Consider the following 25215-nt stretch of genomic DNA (forward strand, 5'->3'; position numbering starts at 1 on the left):
ACTCGCTCATTTTGCCCGAAAAATCATGCACTTTTGTCGGGGAAACACAGCAAGGAAAGCTGCTGGGAGCTCATCTCCGGGGAGATCTGTTTGGAACTTGCTCATTTTACCCAAAAATCATGCACTTCAGTCAGGAAAAAAGTCCAGGGAGCCTGGCCCTTCACAAAGAAAAGAGCACTCTTCCTGCGGCCCCCATCGTTGTCTCCGGGTTCGTTTGCGTTACCGCACTGGGTGCCTCACGGCACCTATCTCCGCCACTCCAGGTTCGGGGATCTGACTGACCGACTGACCCGTGTTCAACTGCTGTTCACATGGAACCCTTCTCCACTTATGCCTTCAAAGCTCTTGTTTGAATATTTGCTACTACCACCAAGATCTGCACCTGCGGCGGCTCCACACAGGCCCACGCCCAATGCTTCCGCGCCACCACAGTGGCCCTCCTACTCGTTGCGGCTTAGGCCTTTCGTGTGTAGCTCGCGACGGCCGGGTATGGGCCCAACGCTCCAGCGCTATCCATTTTCAGGGCTAGTTGATGCGGCAGGTGGGTTGTTACACACTCCTTAGTGGGTTCCGACTTCCATGGCCACTGTCCTCCTGTCTATATCTACCAACACCTTTTATGAGGTCTGATGAGCGTTGGCATCGGGTGCCTTAACCCCGGCTTTCGGTTCATCCCGCAGCACCAGTTCTGCTTACCAAAAGTGGCCCACTGAGCACTCTCATTTCATGCCCGGCTCCAAGCCAGCGAGCCGGGCTTCTTACCCATTTAAAGTTTTAGAATAGGTTTAGATCGTTTCAGGCAAATGCCTCTAGTCATTAGCTTTACAAGATAAAACTGAGGTCTGAGTGCCAACTATCCTGAGGGAAACTCCAGAGGGAACCAGTTACTAGATGGTTAAAATAGTCTTTCGCCCATATACCCAGTTCAGATGACCAATTTGCAGGTCAGGACCGCTGCGGGCCTCCACCAGAGTTTCCTCTGGCTTTGCCCTGCCCGGGCATAGTTCACCATCTTTCGGGTATCATCACGCGCACTCTGGCTTCACCTCACCAACGGGGCGGTAGAGGCGGGCCAGTGGTGCGCCGCAAGCTGGGGCGTGTGGATCCCACCTAGGTCGGCATGCGCCGGCCTCCACTTCATTGCGCCGTGGGGATTCTGTCTGGGCCCTCTGACTTGCGCGTGCGTTAGACTCCTTGGTTCCTGTTTCAAGACAGGCCGGTTGGGTGGCTGGCATCGCCGCGGACCCCGAGCACCCTTGGTGTTGTGGGCCAGTCCCCGCCCAGGCGGCGCACCACCCGGTTGACAGCCACGTTGGAGGAGGAGGGCCCCATCCCGGCCCCGAGGGGTCAGGAAAGGCAAGGATGTCACTCGCCCGCAGGCCCGGGGTAAGCGGCAAAGTCAGGGAGGCAGGGAGGTGCTGTAAAGCTCGAGGCCAGAGCCACGAGCCACCTTCACCCCCGGACCCTTCCAAGCCAAACCGGAGCCAGTCGCGGCGCACCACCGCGGAGGAAACGCGCCCGATGGCGGCTGTGGGACACCAGCCGGCGGGCGGCCCCAGTCCTCACCAACATCGCGGGGGACCCGGGGAGGGTGGAGGGGGCACGTGCTGCCGGCAGGGATGGCCAGACCATCGGGTTGAATCCCCAGGTGGACTGTGAGGAACCCAACCGTTTACCTCTTAACAGTTTCACGCCCTGTTGAACTCTCTCTCTGTTGAACTCTCTCAAAGTTCTTTTCAACTTTCCCTTACCGTACTTGTTCACTATCTCGTCCTGGTATTTAGCCTTAGATGGAGTTTACCACCTGCTTTGGGCTGCATTCCCAAGCAACCTGACTCAGGGAAGCCCGCATTCCGGCAGGGCGGGTGCCGGGGCCGTTACCGTCCTCACACTGCCCACGGGCTGAGCCTCCATCAGAAGGACTCAGGCCCCCGGCCCACGCCAGGCGATGCAGACTTCCATACGCCACATTTCCCCAGGCCCGCGAGGAGACGGGGGATTCGGCGCTGGTCTCATCCCTCTTCGCTCGCCGCTACTGAGGGAATCCTGGTTAGTTTCTTTTCCTCCGCTTAGTAATATGCTTAAATTCAGCTGGTCGCCCCTGCGCTTCCCCGACCGATTTAGAGCTCAGGCCTCTGGCGTCGGCTTGACGGATGGAGTGAGGTGCACCCCTGCGCTGCCCCGACCGACTTTGGCCTCGGCTCGGATGGAGGGAGGTTACAACTTTTACTTCCTCTAAATAGTCAAGTTTGATCAACTTCTCGGTGCTCTGCCAAGGCACGCGAGGAGCCCCGGCGGGGCCGATCCGAGAACCTCACTAAACCATCCGATTGGTAGTAGCGATGGGCGGTGTGTACAAAGGGCAGGGACTTAATCAACATGAGCTTATGACCTGCGCTTATTGGGAATTCCTCGTTCATGGGGAATAATTGCAATCCCCAGTCCCCATCACGAATGGGGTTCAGCGGATTACCCGCTCCTCTCGGCGTAGGGTAGGCACACGCTGATCCAAGCATTGTGGTGCGCGTGCAGCCCCGGACATCTAAGGGCATCACAGACCTGTTATTGCTCCCATCTCGTGTGGCTGAACGCCACTTGTCCCTCTAAGAAGTTGAAATCCAACCGCAAGGGGCCGCGTAACTATTTAGCATGGAGGAGTCTCGTTCATTATCAGAATTAACCAGACAAATTGCTCCACCAACTAAGAACGGCGATGCACCACCACCCACAGAATCTAGAAAGAGCTATCAATCTGTTAATCCTTTCCGTGTCCGGACTGGGTGAGGTTTCCCGTGTTGAGTAAAATTAAGCCGCAGGCTCCACTCCTGGTGGTGCCCTTCCGTCATTTCCTTTAAGTTTCAGCTTTGCAACCATACTCCCCCCGGAACCCAAAGACTCATGGTTTCCCGCGTGCTGCCCAGCGGGTCATGGGAATAACGCCGCTGGATCGTGGGTCGACATAATTTACGGTCGGAACTACGACGGTATCTGATCGTCTTCAAACCTCCGACATTCGTTCTTGATTAATGAAAACATTCTTGGCAAATGCTTTCACTTTCGTCCATCTTGCGCCAGTCCAAGAATTTCACCTCGAAAAGACTACCTTGGCTAGATCAGGACACATTAGAGGAACACAATCGCTGTGGAGATTTAATTTTTCAGCGTTTTTCACGGCTTAAATATTTAATTAATAATTTGTACAGGCATGTTAAATGGGTAGGGGAGGGGACTTGAAGTTATCAAGCCAATTTCATTAAGTTACTCCAACTTAAATTTAGTTGTAAATCAGTTAATGGAGAAATTTCAGTTTACATTACACAGAATATTAAGTTGATGTAATTATTAAACTCATCAAAATAATGTTTACAGCTTTAAATATTTAATGGGATCAGTAAATTAGTTTTTTTATCTTGCAACCACACATTTAATTAAGTTGTAATAGATCCCCTGAATTACTTTTTATAGTGTAGACCCTGCTCCATATGATATTTTTACCATACAGATTCTACATTTTGCCTTTATTTTGTCTGTTATAAAAAATATATGTATTAAATGTATTAAAATGGAGAATGTTAATACACGATTTGTCACACGCACATATAAATCAACTCAACATTCAGCTAGTGCATGAAGTGCGCGTGTCTGTGAAGTGTGGCTAAAAGATCATCCTAGTATTCTGTCTCGTTTTAATTCACAAAAAAAACTAAAACAGAAGAAGACTCATAGAGCCGACTCATTCACAAACGACACATCACCAACACAACTTGGCCATGTATTCTATAATCTGGGATAAGACCTCCTTTTAGGCCTACAGAAAAATATTCCTTTTTTTATCTCTCTGCTCACGAGGCATAAAAAGAGAAGCCCTTTATTATCACAATTTATGGAATATAATTGAAAGTTCCAAATGGAGTCTCTCCTCCACATTCTGAGCATCTGACTCATTCATTTCTCAACAAAGGCTTAGGAGCCTTTTACACACCAACTGCATTTTGGGGCCTGAAAATGCAAACTTTTCAAAACAGTTTTCAAAGTGCAAATTTCTATTATTTATTTATTTATTTATTTATTTTTAGTATTTTAAATGAACAAGCACACGAAAGGCTAAATATGGGATTGAAAACAGAAAAATCCATCTCCACAATTAAAATAAAAATTAGCCAAAGCTATGCTTGACAAGCATGAGTTTTCACAATTCTTTATGATAATGAATCATTTTCCAAGTCCAACTATCGAGATTCTAAGTAACTGGAGAAACTTTTCCGCCGTTAGTCTTCTTTTTCCTGGATCACACAATCTGGGAATATTTTTTTATATATTACAGGTCTAGAAGTTTTAAGTGATTTACACAAAGGGCAATCTGGCAGATGTCCAAAATATTTACAAGGCCAACAATGCGGAAGATAGCAGGAAGTCAGGCGATCGGGCGAACAATACCAACTGGGCTATGCTGGGAACCGTAATCCAAGAACAGGCGAAAACTCCAACAACCGTAGAAATCCAAATCGTGAACAAAGGCTTGGTGAACGTCAGGAAAAGGGTTGCTGAGCGTTTACTTCATGAAGTGCGTAAGTTAATGAGCCCTTATATAATCTACGGTGCTACACAGGTGTTCTCACACAGTATTCCGTTGAACGTGAGCGTGTGCATGGTCGGGAAGTATAGTTCACATCGGCCATGTTTGTAGTCAGCACTGCCCTCTGGGAACTGTAGTCGTGAACTCGCCGTGACGTAACAGAGCACCCCCCCCAAAAGTGTTCACTCCGGGAGCCGCATCCTTCTGAGGCCTTCCTCTCCTCCGTGGTCTCAGTCTAGCTGGGTGAGCGGCATGGAAGTCCCTGTGCAGGTTTGGGTCCAGAATGTCCTGGGACGGGATCCAGCACTGCTCCCATGGGCCATATCCCTCCCAGTCCACCAGATACTCGAGTTTATATCTCCTACGTCTGGAGTTAAGGATGTTGTGGACGCAGTATGCTGAGCAGACTTCAATCTCTAGCGGTTCCGGTGGGGAGTCACCCGGCACCACCGTGGCCAAGGGACCAGGTATCACTGGCTTAAGGAGAGAGACATGGAATGACAGGACAATGCAGCTGTGCTTGGGCAAGTCTAATTTGTTTCAGGATTTGAAAGGGGTCGATATACCCGGGGTTAAGTTTCCTGCCCGGGAGTGGCTGCTTTAAGTCCATCCATCCATCCTCAACCGCTTATCCGTTATCGGGTCGCCGGGGCAGCAGCTCCAGCAGGGGACCCCAAAGTTCCCTTTCCCGAGCTGCTTTAAGTCTCTCGTGGAAAGCCACACCCTCTCCTCAGGTTGATAGTTGGGATGGTCCCTCTGGCAATGGTCCGCCTTTCGTTTGGTGGTACAGGAGGCCTGCACTAAATGCTGATGTGCGCATTCCCAGACCTGCTCATTCTGGTGGATCCACTCATCCACCGCTGCCGAGGCAGTGGGGGTGGCGTTCCAGGGAAATAAAGGCGGCGGGTAGCCCAAGACACACTGGAAGGGGGTGAGTTGGGTGGCGGAGTGTCGTAGGGAGTTCTGTGCATACTCCGCCCACGGGAGGAATTGGCCCCAGTCCTCCGGATGGGTGGCACAAAAGGTTCGGAGGAATCTAACGACTTCTTGGTTAGCCCGTTCTGCCTGTCTGTTGGCCTGGGGGTGGTACCCAGAAGTGAGATTAACGGTGACACCCATCGTCTCCATGAAGCTGGCCCAGACTCGAGATGTGAATTGCGGGCCCCTGTCACTCATGATCTCTTCTGGGATACTGAAGTATCGGAACACGTGTTGGAACAGCAGCTCGGCTGTGGCAAAGGCAGACAGGATGGCAGGTAGTGGAATAGGGTGCATGGACTTTGAAAAATGATCGACGATCACTAGTATTGCGGTGTTAGCTTGTGACTCCGGCAAGTCCGTGATGAATTCTAGCGCCAAGTGGGTCCATACAGGGGTAGGTAGGGGCACCGGTTTACTGGCTGGTTGAGTACATGGTACCTTAGCCTGAGCGCAAGTGGAGCACGAGGATACGACATGCTGTACTTCCCTAGGCATGTGGGGTCACCAGTATTTCTCGGCCAGTAGTTGGTAAGTACGATGTACTCCCAGATGGCCCATCGCTAGTGTCGTGTGGTCCCAAGAGATGATCTCCAGACGGTATCACTTTGGGACAAAGTGCTTGCCAGGAGGACATGCGGCCGGGATTCGTGACCTGGGGAAGCGTGCTTAGGCCTGATCCAGAGTCCACTCTATGGCGCTAACAATACAGGTGGGGGGCAAGATATAATCTCTGTGGTCCACTCGGCTCTCAGGGCAATGGACATGTGACAGAGCATCGGCCTTAGTGTTCTTTGTTCCTTGCCTATATGACAGCATAAACTGGAACCTGGAGAAGAACAGGGACCAGCGAGCCTGGTGGGGCGTGAGACGTTTGGCCGTCCTCAGGTACTCTAGGTTTTTATGGTCTGTGTAGATGATGAACAGGTGGATGGCACCCTCCAACCAGTGTCTCCACTCCTCCAGAGCCAGTTTAACTGCCAGGAGTTCACGGTTCCCCATGTCATAATTGCGTTCAGCTGGCGACAACTTTTGGGAGAAGAACGCTATGGGATGCAGCTTGGGTTTGTCTCCGAACCTCTGAAAGAGAATGGTCCCTACCCCTGCCTCAGAGGCATCAACCTCCATGACGAACGGTCTGGCTGGATCCGGATGTCTAAGGATGGGGGCCGTGGTGAAGGCCCGCTTAAGCTTGTCCAGTGCCTCCTGGGCAGTTGGGGTCCAAAGGAGCCACCTGCACTTGCCACGCAGGAGGGATGTCAGGGGTTGTGCTATTTCTCTGAAGTCTCGAATGAACCGTCAGTAAAAGTTCACGAAGCCAAGGAACCATTGCAACTCCCTGATGGTTCGGGGAGTGGGCCATTCCACCACCACTTGGATCTTGCGTTGGTCCATGGTGACCCCCCTTCTGGCTAATGATGTACCCCAGGAATGAGATTGTGCGCTGGTGGAACTCACACTTCTCGGCCTTTACATAAAGCTGATGTTGCAGCAGGCGGCGCAACACGTGCCAGACATGATCGATGTGCTCTTCCAGGGATGCCAAATACACCAGGATGTCATCAATGTATGCGATGACACTCCTCCCCGGCATGTCCCTTAGGACATCATTGATTAAATTCTGGAATACCGAGGGAGCGTTAGCGAGCCCATACTGCATGACCGAGTACTCGTAATGCCCGGAGGTGGTACTAAAAGCCATCTTCCACTCATCCCCCTTCCGGATGCAGACCAGGTTGTGAAGGTCTAGCTTCGTGAAAATGGTTGCGGATCTTAGCTTTTCAAGGACTGCAGGAAATAGTGGCAGGGGATACCAGTACTTGACTGTTACCTGGTTGAGGCCCCGGTAGTCGATACATGGTCATAGGCTCCCTCCTTTCTTTTCCACAAAGAAGAACCTGGCGGATGCAGGGGACGTGGAGGGTTGAATGTACCCCTGTTGGAGGGCCTCCTGAATGTATTCTTCCATGGCTCGGTGTTCAGCTTGGGAGAGAGGGTATACACAACCCCGAGGTGGAGTGGCTCCGGGTAGGAGGTCTATGGCGCAGTCGTAGGGTCGGTGTGGTGTAAACCGCCTGCTCTCTCCTTGCTGAACCCCTCGCTGAGGTCACGATATTTGGGAGGGACCGTGACTAGAACATGAGACATGGGGCTCTCCACTGACGTGGTGGCCACAGGGACTGTGGGGCCATTTAGGCAGTTGCTCAGGCAGTACGGGGAACATTGGGTAACCTGCTTGTCCGTCCAGGAGACCTGGGGGTTGTGAAGCTCCAGCCAAGGAAGGCCGAGAATGGCAGAGACCGTGATGTACAGGACGCTGGTTTCGTGGTGGAGGGCACTAATTTGTAGTTTTAGTGGCAGCGTGCAGTGGGATATGACTCCCCCTCCTATGGGGGACCTGTCTATGGACTGGATTTGTAACCAGTATGGACTGGTTAGTAGCTCTATGAAGTGTGTGACTTTACGGACCTCCGGCATGTCAGGGTGGCTCTCAAAAAACAACGAGCACTGTAGCTGGAAACCCTTGCATCATTCTGGATCACCAGCGTATCTCTCCGGTGTAGGCAGAGGCGGATGGTGCGCAGGTGGTGTGGCTGGAATGTGCGCAGCCGGCGCTGGTTGGACATACGCTGGGGTTAGTGGCAGAGTGCACGTGGATCTAGCAGGCGGTGTCGCAGTCATAAGTGTGGAGGCGCACAGGCGTGACACTTGTTCATTTAAAAGTGATATCTGGTTCCGCTGTACAGCTATCGCTCGGTTTTGCTCCAAGATGTGGCGTAGCCACTGAGGCGTTTGCTGCCTCCATAGTGAGGTGAAGTAATCTGTTATGTTACCTTGTTGGAGACAAGCGCGGACGAACAGGACCAGGGTACTGGGGTCAGGCGAAAGACGGAATGTGGAAGATAGCAGGAAGTCAGGCGATCGGGTGAACAATACCAACTGGCTATGCTGGGAACCATAATCCAAGAACAGGCGAAAACTCCAAAAACCGTAGAAATCCAAATTGTGAACAAAGGCTTGTTGAACGTCAGGAAAAGGGTTGCTGAGCATTTACTTCGCGAAGCGCGTAAGTTAATGAGTTCTTATATAACCTATGGTGCTACACAGGTGTTCTCACTCAGTATTCCGGTGAACATGAGTGTGTGCACGGTCGGGAAGTGTAGTTCACATCGGCCATGTTTGTAGTCAGCACTACCCTCTGGGAACTGTAGTCGCGAACTCGCCATGACGTGACACTCCACAATTTTTAAAACACTCAACAGTTATTGATACCAAAGTAATTATTATAATACAAACAGTCCCACCGGACTCACACCCCACAGTCTGTACAAATGATGTAATCACTCAAACCACATTCAAACATTCAATGAAAAAGCAGAAATATCTCACAAAGTTCTGTTACCCAGCTCAAGCTGAAGATCACACACACACAGTGTCTTTTTTTTCCTCTTTCTTTCACACAGATGCAGGCCTGTCCATGCAGATAAGAACACACACTGAGGACTTCACTCATACTTGTCTCCAAAAACTCATTTTCAGAGCTTATCAAACACACATATTCTCCTTATTTATGGAGTACTTACACATACATTGGTTATACAACATTCACATTCACATAATTTTCAGAGCTTATCAATCACACCTGTCTCCTTATGTATGGAGTTCATATACACACCTTATTCTAGTTTTCATTCAGTCACATATAATAACAGAGTGATATTTTCCTAATGTAAGGCTCCCAGAGCACTGCCCATCACCTAAGTGGAATCTCGCTTGGCATGGACACCCTCAACTCATTTCTAGCACTCACTCACCGTGGAGAGTCTAACAACTGTTAGACTCCGGGGAGAGTCTAACAACTGTACCGCAGCATCGAACCCCACGACACCGCAATCCTTACCATAGGAGAACGTCACTCAAAAATGAAGAAATCAGACATGCTGACTCAACAGATTTGGAGCGTTTTCCTGCTCGGATGAATGTGGAGTTTACGATACCACAGGTCAGTGGCAATTGATACAGATCACGCCCACAGAGAGCCATGGATGGATCAGAGTCACATGGCCAGCCGGCCAGAAACTCACTCAAGAAAAGAAGACAACGACCGTACAGCCCCCAAACTAGGATCAATCACTCAAAAATAATATGTAAAAAATCAAATAATAATAAAAAAATAAATAAAACAAGAGTTGACTCCACAAAAAAGAAAAAATATTTAAACCAACATTCAGCACATATAAAACTCTCAAACATCAATCAGCACATTAAAACAGCATTCAGCACTCATAATCAGCAAACAACAGATACAGCAAGCATTCAGCACAAATAACATAGACATACAAGACTTACACCCCAAGTTACTTAAAACTTCAACACGCCTCTTGCGTGACCCCACTTAGGATTTATTGGGCCCAATGCGTTCACTCTCTCTTGAACGTCTTATCACTTAGTTCTCCCTAGAACTCGTAACACTTAGTTCTCCCTAGAATGTCACATCAGCTCAGCACTTTTCAATATAAAAAAAAACTCATAATACATAACACACTTCTTAAAAACTCCCGGTACAGTGTCAACCGCTTCACTCTGACTAGACACTGCAGGCTTGCAAACCCACTGCTCAAGACAAAACACACTACAATATACACATATATTCTGCATGCAGTTTAAATTTTTTTGAGATCTAAAAACCCTTTTTTCTTAATTTAGTTCATAATTTGAAGGAGCTTTTGTGAGGGGAAAAAACACCATCTCAGGATGACCCGTAGGAAAACCATGCAAGTATTTATCCAAAAAAGCAGAAGACTGCTTACCTTAATATGAGTGGCTACGCTTGCAGGGCTTCTCTAGGGTCAGCCTCGCCTGCTCGAGTTTCCCAATTTGCTCCTAGACAGATCACGGTCGGGGAACACCAATTATGTCGTGGATAAATCAACCTTTTTAGCCTAAGTCAAAAAATTCAGAGACAGAGAGTTTAGTAGATGTCAAAAAGTAAATAAACCAGTAAAGTGAGACAGTCTGCAGAAAGTCCAAATTATGCAAACACACACAGCACTTTATTTACCTTCCTCCACAGTGTATCCATCTTAGGCAGGGTTTTGCCTTTCCTCATTAAAAACAGACCAATTTTCTTTGCCACAATTAAATATTCATGTCTATGTGTTATCTTCAATTTGTGGAGCATGCACTGTTAGTTGTTTTATGATCCACACTTGCCTTTTTTAAGTCTCATCCTAGCTCGTTACTCAGTCCACAAAGTTATCTGCTTCCATGGAGGAAGATAGAGGCTGGTACAATTATTGTACAGTAAGACAGAGTTCATCCAACTCAATCCACACTCAGAATATAGTGGATCAAACATTGTTCTATGGATTTAGATTATGCTTCTAAATATTGATTATACATATAGATTATGCTTTTCAACCAATATTGATTATTCGATTATGCTTAAGTAATAATTCTAAATGCTGGTTATACATAATGAATACACTTCACTAACATATCCAAATGTTAGTTACACATATTGAATACAATTCATTAACATATACAAAAATGTTAGTTATACATATTGATTACACTTCATAAATATTTTCAATATCTAGCATTAGTGTTTGTGTAGGGTGAACAAATTTGAGAAAATATTCAAAGGGCGCCGTAACTGAAAAAAGGTTGGAAAACGCTGCTCTAAACAATTATGGTTTGGGGGACATGCACTTCCTAAACTGGGCCACATGATGGCAGTCAAGATCCATCCAGAGCAATTGATGAAATATCCATCCATTCTCTGTACTGCTTATCATACACAGGTCACGGGGAGCCTGGAGCCTATCCCAGGGGATTCAGGCATGAGGCTGGAGACACCCTGGACATGGTGCCAACCAATTCCAGTGCGCAATCTCACACTATGGACAATATAGAGATGACAACCAGCCCACAACACATGTCTTTGGACTGGGGAGAAAAACGGAGTACGTGGAGGAAACAAAACATGTTTATCTTGTTTAGGGTCAGTATCTAAACTTCAAATTTAATATTTTCCTTCTCTAATGTAGTGGGGTCATAACGAAACTTCATGTTCATGTTCATTCTCGTCACTGCTCCTATGTAACTTAATGTGTTCCATAAGTGGCCTCATCTATTTCACTCAATAATATCCACAAATAGGGAAGAATGAATATATATAACAATTATTATCATCAAATGTTGAAAAGAAGAGAGATATTAAGATTAATATAATCTAATATTTCTTACCCCACTCTTGGCTAAATAATACAAACATATAAACACCATTATTACAAGTTTAACAACAGAATACCGCTTCTGGGAAATTGTCGTTCCCGAGTTTGGCCATAGGAGGGCAGTCATGATCCATCCAGCACAACACACAACGCTGCCTAAAACAGAAGGTAGCTTTGGGGTATTTTACACAGACAGAGCTCCTCAGCGTTATTACTGTTTATTGTATTATTTTGACATAAAAAATAATACACGGTGGGCAGTGGGCGCTCAACGGTCAAGGCTCTGGATTACTAATCAGAAGGTCGATGGTTCAAGCCCCAGAACTGCCACTGTTGAGGCCTTGAGCAAGGCCCTTAACCCTCTCTGCTCCAGGATCACCTAATCATGGCTGACCCTGTGCTCTGACCCCAACTTCCTAACAAGCTGGGATATGCGTAGAAGAGAATTTCACTGTACTGTAATGTATATTTGACAAATAAAGGCTTCCACTTCTATCTTCTGAACCATTTATTATGGTGTTGTTGTGTTTCTTTACTATGCACCTATGGTGGAAACAAATTTCCTCTTTGAGGAAATTTGATATAAATTTCTTTGATATAAATTTCCTCTTTGAGGAAATTTATATCTATACTCTGCTCAATCGATAGAAACCCAAAAAGTACAAATTCCAGTCAAGTTAGTATTACTTTGTTGGTCATTTCATGCAGATTCACGAAATTTATTCAGGGGCACCACAAATAATTATGGTACTGAACTTCTACAGACCCGAGGGACATGTAATGGGACATGTAATTGCAGCTAAAGAAAAAATAGGAAGCATTTGCCCAATTTGATACTGAACGAACTGTGGAATTTCTTACTTTTGTTGTTTCAGGACAAGATTCAGGAGGACAAGACAATCACACCCAGAAGTATTATGCAGCGTATTACTCTGAAATATGCCATCAATATGTTGGAAAGGCAGAAAGTGTGGAAGCAGAGAACATGGTTTTCAAGTTCCTTCACCAGTTTGGTGCCGATGAGTTTAAACAAATTCACACAACATAGAGAGGGCTAAAGAAAGTTCTTCATTGATCACATGATTGGTCATTACACATACAAGCACGACACTTGTCCCAGTCCTTAAAAGGACAATTTGGCTAATCTGTTTGTTCTTTTCCTGCACGTGCATCTCGGTTTATGGGAAGTCAACTAAATTCCCATTGATGGGCCTAGTAAGATCAGGAAGAGAAGTTGGCTTGGTGCCTTGAAATTTGATTTTGGAAGAAGGACATATAGGATAAATTTAAGTTTTTGAAACGTTATCATTTAGAAGTGTTCCGTGTTTATTAAAAGGACTAGTGTTTCATGTTTGCCATCCAATGTTCCGCTGCCAAATAGAAAGACTAGCTGGGTTACGACCATCTATGATATACCTTCCCAGTAGACGCTGTTAAATGTTGTTGACCTCCTGACTATTGTCACACACTCCATTGAAATAGCAAATATGCTGGTGTTAAGCAACTGGTTTAAAATATATATATTTTTAAACCCAAAAAGTATTTAAAATGATTTGGCCTATTGTGTTCTTTTGCAACTATTGGATAATGTAATCTGTCCATTTCATGCAGGGTATGAATGAGTCTTATCTTAAAACATAAACACAGTCGGGGATCATCCAGGTAATGACACACAGTATTAAGAATAAAGGGTAGGCACAGTAAACTCTTGATCGGGGTAATTTTTTAAAATAAATTCAGCTATTATATTGTCTTGTGGACCATATGTTAACAGCTTTTATGTGAAATAGCTCATTCATGACAGAACTAAATAAACAACATGGGATTTTTATGATCAATCTTATTTTGTTAAAAGTATTAAGATTTTGCAGATTCTGCAAGGGGTATGCAAACTTCTGACTGCAACTGTATGTTCTCTGTATGTATTTTCTTTACAAAATGTAAATATGTTTGTTTCACTTATTTTGGTCTTTGTTAATAAATATTCATATTATAGTCATATTGTTCATATTATATTTTTTAATTGTTTATAAAAGTCCTTGATGTTTTTAAGTGGTTGAAATTATGTGTGTGTGTTAGTAGCTCGGTCTGGGTGTGTGTGTAAGAGAGAATTTTTTGTCTTTAATTATACTGCAAATATATTTACTTGTTATTTTGTTGTTTTTAAAAGTGTGTTGTTAATAAATGTTCATATTGTTCATATTGTATTTGTTAATGTTTAATAAAAGCCCTTAATCTTATTAAATGGTTGAATTTGTGTTTCTCTGCTAAAATGAAGTACGTTTAGCTGTTTCTGTGTCACGATTCCCCCTTTAAGCAGCGTGCTCTAAGCGCGAATGCGCGAGCACCTGCTTTTCCGTTGTTGACCGTAATGACATCTGGACACGTGTGTTTTGTTTATGTTTCTGTCATGTCTCCTCCCTGTTCTGTCATTGGCTGGGATTTCACGTGGGTCTGTATTGCTCTCAGCTGCTAGCAGTTTAGATGCTGATTATGTCCGCATATATACCGCACGCCTCCCAGCACACAGGGCAGAAGATTAATACTTTAGAGTTAGTTAAGTTCGTAGCGTATTCATAGTCACGGTCCATGTTTAGAGTTAGTTTAGTTTGGATCATAGTCATAGTCACGGTCCATGTTTAGAGTTAGTTCGCGCTGGATTATCTGCTTCCAATCCCTCGTCATAGTTCGTTTCTTGTTTTGTTTATCGACCTAGATTCCTGCCTTGCCCCGTGTATGCCTGTTTGCCAATCGCCTGACCTCTTGCATGTTTGTGGATTACGTTTTGGATCACGTTTTGGATTTGTCTGCCTGTCTCTCTTTCTAATAAAGAACTGTTCATCCGGCACTTGCATCCGTCCTATCTCTGCTCCGTCACGATTCGTGACAGAATCTTCCGCCAAAACATGGATGCAGCAGGAGAACGGAGGAGACGCAGAACCCGGAAGTCGACGCCAACCGTCCCCGCTATGGACTCTGTCCACTTCCCACAATGGACATTTATGGAGCTTCCTGATCCATTTGACGGATTTTTCGGTGCCCCTGAATATTTTCTGGTAGACTGTCAATACTATTTCGCCAGCCTGTTAGACCCTAAGCCAGAGGAGAAGCAATGGCTCCGATTCATGTGGTCCCGGTTCTTTGGACCGGCCTGTCAATGGGTGCAGCTCAAACTGGATAAGCACTGTAGGAACCTGGACGGTGTAGAACAGTTTGTGGGGGAATTCATGGTGCGATTCGGGAGTCCGGAGGCGAAGGACGAGCTAGAACAACTTCTCAGGGGGGTAAGTCTGGCAGGCGAACCTGCCCTGCCGTTTACCTACTACTACAGGCAACTTCATGCAGAGCTCAACTCTGAAATCCAAGTCAAGTCTCAAGTCCCTGAGATCCAAGTCAAGCCTCCAGTCCCTGAGATCCAAGTCAAGCCTCCAGTCCCTGAGATCCAAGTCAAGCTTCCAGTCCCTGAGATCCAAGTCAAGCCTCCAGTCCCTGAGATCCAAGTCAAGCCTCCAGTCCCTGAGATCCAGGTCAAGCCTCACGTCCCTGAGGTCCAAGTCAAGCCTCACGTCCCTGAGGTCCAAGTCAAGTCTCACGTCCCTGAGGTCCAAGTCAAGTCTCACGTCCCTGAGGTCCAAGTCAAGTCTCACGTCCCTGAGCTCACGTTCAAGCCTGCTGATCCAGTTGACCAAGCTCTGCTAATATCTCAGCCTAATGACCAAATGCTGCTCATGCCCAAGTCTACCGACCCGGTCGCCCAAGTTCAGCCCCCGCCCAAGACTACTGACACGCACAGCCAAGTTCTGCTCGTGCCCCAGTCTGCTGACACGCACAGCCAAGTTCTGCTCGCGCCCCAGTCTGCTGACACGCACAGCCAAGTTCTGCTCGCGCCCCAGTCTGCTGACACGCACAGCCAAGTTCTGCTCGCGCCCCAGTCTGCTGACACACACAGCCAAGCTCCGCCCGCGCCCGAGTCTGCTGACACGGCCAGCCAAGCTCCGCCCGCGCCCGAGTCTGCTGACACGGCCAGCCAAGCTCCGCCTGCGCCCGAGTCTGCTGACACAGCCAGCCAAGCTCCGCCCATGCCCAAGGTTCACCTGGTGACCTCAGAGCCTCAGCCTCCCTGTTCAGCTGTGGACGTCGCTCAGCCTCCCTGTTCAGCTGTGGATGTCGCTCAGCCTCCCTGTTCAGCTGTGGACGTCGCTCAGCCTCCCTGTTCAGCTGTGGACGTCGCTCAGCCTCCCTGTTCAGCTGTGGACGTCGCTCAGCCTCCCTGTTCTGCTGAGGTCGTCGCTCAGCCCGCCTGTTCTGCTGAGGTCGTCGATCAGCCCGCCTGTTCAGCTGAGGTCGTCGCTCAGCCCGCCTGTTCAGCTGAGGTCGTCGCTGACCCCGCCTGTTCAGCTGAGGTCGTCGCTCAGCCTCCCTGTTCAGCTGTGGTCGTCGCTCAGCCCCCCTGTTCAGCTGAGGTCGTCGCTCAGCCTTCCGGCTCCATGGCAAACGTCGTTCCCCCCTACTGCTTCGAGGAGACCCACGCTCCTCTCCCTGGCCGCATGGAGACCCACGCTCCTCTCCCTGGCCTTACAGGGGACTTCGCTCTGCCTTCCAGTTCAGCTGGGGTCGTTGCTCCGCTTTCATGCTCCGCCAAGGACTTCGCTCAGCCTGCCTGCCCGGCTGTGGATGTCGCTCTGCCTTCATGCTCCGCCGAGGACTTCGCTCAGTCTGCCTGCCCTGCTGTGGTCGTCGCTCTGCCTTCATGCTCCACCGAGGACTTCGCTCAGCCTGCCTGCCCGGCTGTGGACGTCGCTCTGCTTCCCTGCTATGCCGAGGACGTCGCTCCGCTTCCCTGCGCTGCCAAGAACACCGTGCAGTTTCCTGGCTCTGCCTGGGACATTCAGTCCAGGGGGCCGGGTCCGCCAATTAAATGGGATGACTCATGGCACTCCGGGAGGAGTGCCTTTGGGGGGGGTTCTGTCACGATTCCCCCTTTAAGCAGCGTGCTCTAAGCGCGAATGTGCGAGCACCTGCTTTTCCGTTGTTGACCGTAATGACATCTGGACACGTGTGTTTTGTTTATGTTTCTGTCATGTCTCCTCCCTGTTCTGTCATTGGCTGGGATTTCACGTGGGTCTGTATTGCTCTCAGCTGCTAGCAGTTTAGACGCTGATTATGTCCGCATATATACCGCACGCCTCCCAGCACACAGGGCAGAAGATTAATACTTTAGAGTTAGTTAAGTTCGTAGCGTATTCATAGTCACGGTCCATGTTTGGAGTTAGTTTAGTTTGGATCATAGTCATAGTCACGGTCCATGTTTAGAGTTAGTTCGCGCTGGATTATCCGCTTCCAGTCCCTCGTCATAGTTCATTTCTTGTTTTGTTTATCGACCTAGATTCCTGCCTTGCCCCGTGTATGCCTGTTTGCCAATCGCCTGACCTCTTGCATGTTTGTGGATTACGTTTTGGATCACGTTTTGGATTTGTCTGCCTGTCTCTCTTTCTAATAAAGAACTGTTCATCCGGCACCTGCATCCGTCCTATCTCTGCTCCGTCACGATTCGTGACATTCTGGGCCACATCTGGCCCAGGAACCAAGTCAACTCTCAGCCAGATCTGTTTTACAGTGTCTGGGCCAGACCCGGGCCACATAAAACAATATAAGTCACTTTAAAGTGTCTGGACCACATAAAACAATATAACTCACTTTACAGTGTCTGGGTCATACCCGGGCCTCATAACACAATATGTCACTTTACAGTGTCTGGACCACATAAAAAAATTATAAGTCACTTTACACTGTCTGGGTCATACCCAGGCCACATAAAACGTCACTTTACAGTGTCTGGACCACATAAAACAATATAACTCACTTTACAGTGTCTGGGCCAAGTCTGGACCGGAGGAAATTGTATGTGTCGGTTTCCAGTGTGTGGGCCAGTTTTGGGCCGGGGACCCAGGCGTATACTGAGCCAGAACTAAATACAAGTATGTGGCCCACAAGTGGGCCAGACAAATTTTGCTATCTGCGGTGGGTTTGTCGGAGTCAAAGTGAACCCCGAATAATATCAACACAGACTTTTTATACTGTTTCAAACCAGGTTTTCTGTATGTAATGTAAATGACGTTTCATTCTAAATGTAAATTAAGGATAGTATTTGATGCAATCACTTTCAGTTCTCACAGTACGGATGTTACAGGTGTGACCCCAAATGGTGAGGTGATGGGATTATCGAGACAAATGTCTTTCTGAATGCTAAATACTGTCACGTAGCCCTTTGTTCAGGGATGCTTCTTGATGTCCCACTGCCGCTCCCATGCTATAACTATGTGAATGTCACTTTAGTTGATATTATACACATATTGCTGAGACCCAGATAAATTGTCCCTTTCATAATTCTGCCTTTTTGGGGAACAAGTTTATCCTAACACACTTCGGGGTGGAATCTACTGAGAGGCAGTCTGTAATTTCTTACAATTCTGTTTCCAAGAAAATCTCGACTTCTGAATCCTTCTTTTTGATAGGATCAGAAATAGACTAAAGCGTTATTGAAATACTCAAATTAACAGATCTCGAGATCGTTCCAAATTGTTGTTTATTTTTAAATGTCTGTTAATGTTATTTACCGACTTATCACATTGTCCTATTTTTTGGAATACTTTTTTTTTTTGATAAATTCATTGTTATTTTTGTGTCCTTGTTCCATGCATTTGACCCATATCCTTCTTCTGGAATTTTACCCTCGTGTCACAGTTTGGCTGCAGTTTTCATGGATTTACCCTGCATGTTGTCTGTTTCCACTCACAAGTATGTTTTGAGGTTTATTCCTCCCAAAAACTGTAGGGGAAGAAAGAATTAGTCTTTTGGTGATCCGGTAAACGTAATAGCCTTCTTTGTCAAGACAGACGATGCTAGACCTTTTCTGAAAACGAGCGAAGACCTTTTCTTTTCCTCCATCTTCTTAGCCATTTTTGCAATTACTTTTAACCAGCTGGTCCCAACGTAATTTACAGTGGGTGTATGTAGTCAATTACCTTCAATTTCATACAGGTGCATCTATGAGAGTAATCACATGGTGTAGGTCATCATATTAACTATGGATCAACCCTACGTTCACACTAGTGAGTATGGAGCAAGAGCAAGTAACAGTTGAAGGTAATTGACTACAGACACCCACTATAAACGACTTTGGGACCAGCTGGTTAAAAGTATGGAGCAAGCGGTGCTGTTGTCACTAACATTAAAAGCAACACGAGCGCCGTGTCGCCTTGTTCAGTCGAGTACTGTTCTTTCAGCATTTTTAGCTCTGATGAGAGAGAGAGTGAGTAGTGGTCAGATATAGCCTACAGCACACAATTTTCTACAGTGTATGGTTTATTTGTCTTTAAAATGTACTTAACATGAATTCTAATATCATATGATTTATTTTTATATTACTTTATATATTGTATCACTTCACCAGGAGTAGGGGTGTGGCTATGATATCTTTTGGGAGCTTGTTCATTTTGGTCTCTGTTTTTGCGTTAATGAGTTAGGGAAGTGAATTGTATTCATTCAGGTAAGGAAGCTCCAAAAAGAAGAATTCTTTTGTTTATATTCTTTTGTTTATTATTTTGGAATTGGCCCACTCTGAAGTCATGCTTCGTTCTTTTTTATTTCCATGTACAATTGTGTATGCACTTGCCTACTTTTACAATATACCACCACCTTTGTTGGAATCCTTGGCGTCGTTCCCGGCTTCCCTTATAAAGATCTCATTTCCTTTGCATCCGGAGCTGGTTTACTCTGTGCAGCCTAACCTAGACTGGATCGTAACGCTATATATACATTAAAATATCAAGCTATGAGCCAAATGACAAATTCTATCAGGTAACCTAAGTAAATAATCAAGATTACATGCTCCAAATCCAGTTCCAAATTCTTCAATCTTCTTGCTTACAAAAAGGACATTGGTCTAGTGTTTTCCTTATTAGATTATCTCCACCTTTTACATGGTTTTACTACTTTATTTTCTTTTAGTTTTATCTTTTTTTCTGGCTTGTGCAAATCCCAGATTCCAGGCATAGCACTGTATGTCGCCCATTGGAGGTGGTGGCGGAATTCTATACTTTGAGATTTGACATTTTCGTTGACTCGATGTCTGTCTTATGTCGATGTAAATTTCTTACAAGAGTATTTATATATGCAGCACATAAAAGTGGAACGTATTTACAGTGCAAATCACATTATAAACGCAACAGTTTAAATACGGTACTAAGTATAACAACAATAATCATTTGTCCGGAATTAAATGAATTGGTGTGTGAGTGTGTATGTGATTGTGCTCTGCGATGGACTGGCACCCTGTCCAGGGTGTACCCCACCTTGTGCCCGATGCTCCCTGGGATAGGCTCCAGGTTCCCCGCGACCCTGAGAAAGGAGTAAGCGGTTGAAGATAGATGGATGGATGGATTTACAGTTTATAGTTTCTAAAATATACTGTATGTAAGTGTATACAACATACAGTATCTCACAAAAGTGAGTACACCCCTCACATTTTTGTAAATATTTGATTATCTTTTCATGTGACAATACTGAAGAAATGACACTTTGCTACAATGTAAAGTAGTGAGTGTACAGCTTGTGTAACAGTGTAAATTTGCTGTCCCCTCAAAATAACTCAACACACAGCCATTAATGTCTAAACCGCTGGCAAGAAAAGTGAGTACACCCCTAAGTGAAAATGTCTTCCCGCCTGGGCGGGACTGACGCGACACCGGCCAGCGATTGGCGGACCCAACGGAGAAATTCCACCACTCAGGCGACGGCGGAGGAGGATAAAAGGGTGCGCTTCCGGCCGTACGAGAGGAGAGAATACCGTAGCGACAAGACGGACTCCGTGCATGTTTTCCAGCGACATAGCGACTCGCAATCACCGAGCACGACGGTAACCTCACGCCCCACGCTAATCTCTCTCTCTCTCTCTCTCTCTCTCCCCACAAAAGGTGCAAGCGCGGACGAGATCGCCGGGTGGTGAGAGTCCCACCTACGGAGGACGCCGGCCCGGGAAATCCCTCGCCCCCGTCTCGGGAATCCCGCCTCCGCCACGAGTAGGCTACATCGGCAGTCACGCCTCCACAAGCCCCGCACTCATCCCCTCACAACCCACTCACTTCACCCTTGCACCAATAAACCACCGTTTGTGAACGTTCTTCTGCCTCCTGTGGGTCTGTACGCCGCCCTTCCCCGGGCTAATTCCTCACACTGGTGGAGGATGCAGGCATAGTACAGACTCGCCTACCACAAAAAAAAAAAAAAAAAACGAGAGAGAGAGGAAAAAAAAAAAAAAAAAAAAAAAACCCCCCCACAAAATGGACCACACCCTGCGACACCTGCTGGAGACAAGCCTCCAGCAGCACGCTGTGACGCAGCAGCTCGCCGAAAGCCTTCAGGTCGCCACACAGACACTGATCGCCATGAGGACTGAGACCCCCGCCGCCTCCGTGCCTCTCCCCGATGCAAGTAGCGAGACCCGCCGCCTACTACCCCCCCTCGGCCCCGAAGAGGACCTCGAGGTGTACTTTGAAGCCTTCGAGAGTATCGCCCGCCGGGAGGGGTGGGACCGTGACGACTGGCCACGCGCCCTTGGTCCACTGCTCACGGGAGAGGCCCGAACAGCCTACTATGCCCTCGAGCCGGAGGAGGCCGTGGACTACCTGGCGATGAAGGAGGGAGTCCTGGCATGGTGTGGCCGAACCCCTGGCCAGGCTGCTACTGAATTCCATCGCTGGGTTTATCGACCAGGGGCCCGACCACGTTGCCAGATGAACGCCCTGGTGTTCGGAGAAAGTGGCGGTCGACCGTTTCCTGAGGGCGCTACCCCGGGCAGAAAGACAGGCCGTGGGGGCACACGCCCCAACTACACCCCAGGAACTCCTAACTGTCCTGGAGCGAACCTTGGCCACCCTGGAGCTCGACCCCGGGGAGCTGCAGCACCTCGATCGGCCCCCCGGTGCCCTGGGCCCCCGGTCCGACCGCCAGACCCGGCCCCGCACGTGGAGGAACCCCCAGAGGGCGCCCACTTGTGAACACCCCCGAGACGAGCCCATGCCTACAGAGCCGGAGAGGGAAGCCGCCCGGCTGCTTACAAAACCATGGCTGGCAGGCTGCGCCCTCCATCAACAGCAACCGCCAGAGGTGCCCTCCTTGACGGTGTGGGTCGAAGGGAGACCGGTAACCGCCCTGCTGGACACCGGGAGCACGGTGACCTTCGCCCGGCCCTCCATCCTGCCTGAGGAGCGCCGCCCAAGGGGGACGCTCACCGTGACCTGCGTCCATGGGGACACCCGGGAAGTCCCCTCAGCCGAGGTCCAGATCCGGGGCGAAGCCGGCACCTGGCCCCTCCAGGTCGGAATCATCCCCGAACTCCCCGTGCCCCTCCTCCTGGGACGAGACTGGCCAGGATTCCTGGTGGTACCGAGAGCCGAGCCCCGGAGATTGCGGCTACGTACGAAGGGGACCCCGGCCCGGCCGGCCTACCTGGCCCAGGACGACGGAGAGGCCACCACAGAAGGTAAGACCCCCCAAGCTACTAACCCTCTGTCATCTGTCTTTCCCCAGGTGAACCGAGAGGGGAAGTTCGGCCGGGAGCAGAAGGAGGATGACCGGCTGAAGCACTGCTGGGCTCAGGTACGGGTGATAGAGGGGGTCGACCAGAGTCCAGACCTGAGGCTCCCCACATCGTACTTCCTTGTCCGAGGGGGGCTCCTCTACCAACGGGCCTGCCGCCGCGGGGAGCAGGTGGACTTACTGGTGGTGCCCCGACCCAAGACGGCCATCTTATTGCACCTAGCCCACACCTATCCACTCGGCGGCCACCTGGGGGCCCGAAATACCCTGGAGAAGCTGCGGGACCGCTTCGTGTGGCCCGGGATGGACGCGGAGGTCCGGGCCTTTTGCCAACAGTGCCCGCAGTGCCAGCGCACGGCCCCGCGGAGGCCCCAGCCGGCGCCCCTGATCCCCCTGCCCATTATCGGCGTCCCGTTTGAGCGAGTGGGCATGGATCTCGTGGGGCCCCTACCCAAGTCTGCCCGGGTCCACGAATACATCCTGGTCCTCGTCGACTACGCCACGCGGTACCCCGAGGCGGTGCCGCTCCGCAAGGCCACCTCGCAAAACATCACCAGGGAGCTGGTACTCCTCTTCAGTCCAGTGGGTATCCCCAAGGACGTTCTGACCGACCAAGGTACGCCTTTTGTCTCAAAGCTAATGGCGGATTTGTGTCGTCTGTTGCAGGTGAAGCACCTCCGGACGTCGGTCTACCACCCCCAAACCAACGGGCTGGTCGAGAGGTTCAATCAGACCCTCAAGCAGATGCTGCACCGGGTGGTGGACGAGGAGGGGAGGAACTGGGACCTCCTCCTCCCCTACGTACTTTTCGCCGTTCGGGAGTGCCCCCAGGCGTCCACGGGCTTCACGCCCTTCGAGCTCCTGTTCGGGCGGCGCCTGCGGGGATTGTTGGACGTGGCCCGCAAAGCCTGGGAGGAGCAACCATCCCCCTTCCGCTCCGTCGTCGAGTACGTGCAGGACATGCAAGCAAGGAATGACAGGGTGGGCCCCATCGTCCGGGAGCACATGCACGCGGCGCAGGAGGAGCAGAAGAAGGTATACAACCGCCCCGCACAGCCCCGGGAATTCCAGCCGGGGGACCGGGTCCTCCTGTTAGTGCCCAGCAGCGCCTGCAAGTTCCTCGCCCGGTGGCAAGGTCCATATACCGTCCTAAAGTGCCGGGGCCCAGTCAACTACCGCCTGCAGCAGCCCGGTAAGCGGACGGACGAGAAGCTATACCATGTAAACCTGCTGAAAAAGTGGGTGGAACCAGCCCCGGTGGTGTCGGCGTTCACAGCTCAGGACTCGAACCGGGGCAAGGGTACCTTGGTCGGCTTAGGGGAGGACCACACCCCCGCCCAAAGACAGGAGCTTACCGAGCTGATCGACCAGTTCGCAGATGTGTTTTCGGCTACCCCGGGGATGACCCAGCTGGTCCAGCATGAAATCAAGACTCCTCCCGGTATAGTGGTGAGACAAAGGCCCTACCGTGTCCCCAAGGCTCGGCGCCAGGCCATCGAGGAGGAAGTCAGTCGCATGCTGCAGGACCACGTCATCGAGGAGTCCAGCAGCCCCTGGTCCAGCCCCATCGTCGTCGTGCCGAAGCCGGATGGGAGCATGAGGCTATGCAACGACTTCCGGAGGCTGAACCAGGTGTCAGTGTTCAACAGCTACCCCCTCCCCAGAGTGGACGACCTGGTCGAGAGGCTGGGGAGAGCCCGATTCATATCGACCCTGGACCTCACCAAAGGCTAATGGCAAGTGGCGCTCGCACCGGAGGCAAGGCCCAAGACGGCCTTTAGCACGGCCACCGGCCACTGGCAGTATCGGGTTCTCCCCTTTGGGCTGCACGGGGCGCCCGCCACGTTCCAGCGGCTAATGGACATCCTCCTGCGGCCCCACCGGCAGTTTGCAGCGGCCTACCTGGATGACGTGGTCATCCACTCCTCCACCTGGGCCGACCACTTGTTCCACCTCAGGGAGGTCCTGAAAGCACTCCGGGGGGCCGGCCTGACCGCCAACCCAAAGAAGTGCCACCTAGGGCTGACGGAAGCCCAGTACCTGGGATACCGCATCGGACGGGGAATGCTGAAGCCCCAACTAAAGAAGATCGAGGCTGTGAAGGGCTACCCGCGTCCGACATCGAAAAAGCAGGTACGTGCCTTCTTGGGATTGGCGGGCTACTACCGCAGGTTCGTGCCTAATTTTTCTGCTGTAGCCTCTCCCCTCTCAGACCTTACAAAGAAGGGCCAGCCAGACCAGGTCAGGTGGACAGCCGACGCAGAAAGGGCCTTCCAGGCCCTAAAAGGGGCCCTCACCAGCGCGCCGGTACTCCGCAACCCGGACTTTGACCTCCCGTTCACCGTACATACTGATGCATCCGAGACCGGGCTGGGCGCCGTCCTCTCCCAGACCTTCGACGGGGAAGAACACCCGGTCCTCTACATCAGCCGGAAGCTGTCCCCGGCCGAGAGGAAGTATGCGGCGGTTGAGCGGGAGGCACTGGCGATAAAATGGGCCATCGAGGAGCTGAGATACTACCTGGCAGGCAGGCACTTCGTCCTCATAACGGACCACGCCCCCCTGCAGTGGATGGCCAAGGCGAAGGACACCAACGCCCGGGTAACCCGCTGGTTCCTCGCCTTACAAGACTTCTCCTTTCAGGTTAAGCACTGGGCGGGGGCCCAGCATGGTAACGCGGATGGGCTCTCACGACGAGACACCCTCTGGGCCCACCACCGAGCGGCAGTAGGCTCGGAGCTGAGGGGGGGGTACTGTCACGACGGGCAGAGAGCCGGCGCACACAAGAAGGAAATCGCTCCGTCTCCAACTGCCGCACCGGCACGA

The sequence above is a fragment of the Ictalurus furcatus genome, chromosome 3 (assembly GCF_023375685.1).
Source record: "Ictalurus furcatus strain D&B chromosome 3, Billie_1.0, whole genome shotgun sequence".
NCBI classification, from domain to species: domain Eukaryota; kingdom Metazoa; phylum Chordata; class Actinopteri; order Siluriformes; family Ictaluridae; genus Ictalurus; species Ictalurus furcatus.